A 3,546-nucleotide genomic window follows, 5' to 3' on the forward strand; every position below is an offset into this window, starting at 1 on the left:
TCTGTTGGTTTCTGCGGATACCGTACCGGTGAATGCCTGGGTCAGCTATCCTGCTGATGGAACACCCAACAAACTGAGAACACTGTGGCGGTACCTGTTATGCAAGACATGCTAATGAATATGTAAATGCAATGACATGTTTATCAATTCCAAAGGTATTCTACCCCCTTGATTCCAGTCTCTCAATAGATAAACGATGTAAAAAAAAAAGACTAAGCCGTTGATGAGAACCAAGAAAATTCCGACTAGAATCAAGTAGAAGATATAAACCCCACAGAAATGGATAAACATGTGTGAATGATTATGAATGCAAAATGATGTGATGCAAAATGATGTGAATGTAGTGCAGTGGCATGGGAATTAGGATCGCTGTATCTGCTTGAACATCTGTCAGGTTGCACTGTCTGGAGAGAAATTAAGAGCACACCAAACAAAGGTCATGGGATGGATCATGTTATCCTTAATATCAACCACCCATTTTGGTGGATTATGGTTTACACCTTATCAACACCCAAGTTTCATTGATATTAAGGATACCGGATCGGATCAACCATGAATCAAGGGTTTGTTGCAAGTCACGAGCATGGAGTTTAGGTTAAGAACCACCCAAAAGGAGTGTACTAAGGTTTAAACCTGCCAAACATGTTCTACAAAAGGTTCCCATAGTCATAATCCCATCTTTCGGATATTATCGGAGGAACGACTACTCGTATTCCAAAAATATTCTCAAGAGAGACTCTTATGAGTGTAGTATCGCGTAACAATCGTATCAAATCTTACACTTGAACGACTTTCGCACTACGTCCTACGAATAGGCCAAGATGGGTTTGGTAAACTAAGGTCCTTGGCTTCTAAGGTCCATATTGGAAAAAGTAATGTCTAACCACAACTTACTTGTGTGACATTATTGATCTCAACATGACCTCCACCAAGTGAATGGGCTTGCAAGTCAACTTGCTAAGGAATAACTCCACACAAGTCGACAAGACTATGCCATTCTCCTATCCTAAGTGCATTCGAGTTCGGGTATAGAACTCATCTCACAAAGATCACCAAGCAGCCATAGCCAGCCAACAGATACAGCAATGATATGTACACAATGCAATAAGGTAAAGCAGGTAAATAAATAACTGTACAAAAGCATGAACACCCAATAAACAAACAAACTACAAAAGCTAGGAGGGACTCGCTTAGGGAAACCGGATCCCCAGCAGAGTTGCCAGTTGTCGCAACCTGAAAAATACAGTGTGCGAAAAAACAACCGGCGAAAGAAAATGACAGAAGAGTCGCCACCGTGCGTTATTTATCCCAAAGGAGGGAAAGGAAACGCTCGAAGTAAACCTGAAAAAAGGAAAGGACAAGACGGGGTCTCGCAACCAAATCTTGGGTTCGGGAGTCGGTTATGCGAAGGGAAGGTATTAACACCCCTACGCATCCGTAGTACTCTACGGGATCCACTTTTGTAGTTCTTGTCTAAAGGGTGTGAGTTTATCTTGTGCTGCTTACTAAAAAAGGGGTTAAATAAAAATGACTCGCGCGGATGTCGCATCCACTTCATACGTATCTCATCTGAATATGAGAATCAGAGTCTCCGTAGCTCGGCTGACCTATGGGTTGGGGGATGTGTGCTCGCTAAGACATCGCGTCTTATGCCTACGTATCTCATCTGGAATGAGAATCAGAGCAAACCGTAGTTCGGCTAACTACGGGGTTATGGATTGGGTTTTGGACGAACGACGTTACTACACAATCTACCGGATGCTCGGCCTTTGGAGACTTACTCACCTGTAGTAGAAGGAGTAAACGTGTGTTTAGGAGAAGAAAAATCAATGAAGGGTTAGGGTTTGGGATGCTCAGGCAAAAAGGCAGTCCTTGACGAAGGAACCTGTAAAAAAAAATAAACACACAAAAATATTGCCTCCTATCGAGGTCTTCCAGCTAGGAAAGCAGTAAAATGCGGGGAAAATATAAAAGTACCACGCGGATAAAGATCCGAAGTAACAGCAATTAGAGGAATGGGAAACCCAGGGATCCTTCCAAGCTAAACACCATCAAAGAAAGTGAGTCAGTACAGGTAATCGGAATGAAACCTCCAGGCGGTATCCCACAAATAAAGTGGAACACCAGGCAAACCATCTCTGCAAGATTCATATGAGCCCTCACAAAACAAAACTCAACAAACAGGTTAGAGAAACAAAATAGGGTAACCAGGAGTTGCCCCCAAATCAAAATGTAACCACATGAATCATGCCATTAAAATCCACAAAAAGCAACCAATGGTAGGAGGCCTAAACCTCTTGTCAAACACATGCATCAAAAGGGTATCAAATTCACCCATAATACCTCATACATTTAGAGCATTCAAATTAAAGGCATAAAGATGATGGATATAGGGCAAACCTGATTGGAGAGCTTGATTGAAATTGAGTTACACCCGTGAGGTTTACAAAACAATCTTTAGAGTTTATGTGAGGCAGAGGTGATTCTGTGCAGATGAGCTCTCTTCAGGGTTTGGAGGTTGCTCTGAACTCTGTTAGCTCTTCTCTCACTATCTTTTTCCAGCCAGGGTAATAGGAATAGAATTTCATTGTTTCACTAAAACTCTAGTATTTATAGCCTAATATTGGTAGCTTAGTGGGCTTAAATGAGAGAGGTCCAAGTCCAAATTTTTTTCTTTTATTTATTTATTTATTTATTTATTTATTTATTTATTTTAATTTTTTTTTTAATTTTTAATTTTTAATTTTTTTAATTTTTTAATTTTTTTTTTCGTTTTCCGTTTTTTTTTTCTTTTATTTTTATTTTTTTCGTTTTCCATTTTTTTTTTCGTTTTTTATTTTTTTTATTTTTTTTTTGAAAAAATATTCCTATTGCCATGATGAAATGCAAATGCTGAATGACCTAAAAATGAATGCATGCATGAGGTGTAAAGCGTATGCTTCTAGGAAAAATGAAGGGTAAATTTTGGGGTATTACAGCTGCCCCTATTCAATCAACTGGAGACCTGGAAAGAAGATAGCAGCGGCTTTCGTGCTTTCGAGGTATCAAGGGATTGAATACAATAAAAGCCCGAAAATTTGCACTGAAGTGAAGTGAAGTAACAATGCCTGTCAGAATCGGTAAAGAGGTGATCTTGAAAGAAGAATATGTCTGGTACGGTGAGAGTCAGTCTGAATACCGATAAAGAATGTTAACCTGGATACCAAAATAAATGGTAACACAGAAATAACCATGGCCTGAATGCCGCTCATCAGTTTGAATACTAGAAATGACTTCGATATGAACATCGGGAGATATGAGATTATTAATATCGGTCTGAACACCGAGAGGCTGGCCTGAATGCCACAAGTTGCGTTGACCTGAACGTCAGAAACTTCTTCGATCTGAACATCGGAAAACTGGCCTGAACGCCACAAGTTGCATCGACCTGAACGTCGGAAACTTCTTCGATCTGAACATCGGAAAACTGGCTTGAACGCCACAAGTTGCATCGACCTGAACGTCGAAAACTTCTTCGATCTGAACATCGGAAAACTGGCATGAACG

This window comes from Lathyrus oleraceus, chromosome 7 (assembly GCF_024323335.1).
Source record: "Lathyrus oleraceus cultivar Zhongwan6 chromosome 7, CAAS_Psat_ZW6_1.0, whole genome shotgun sequence".
Taxonomy (NCBI): domain Eukaryota; kingdom Viridiplantae; phylum Streptophyta; class Magnoliopsida; order Fabales; family Fabaceae; genus Lathyrus; species Lathyrus oleraceus.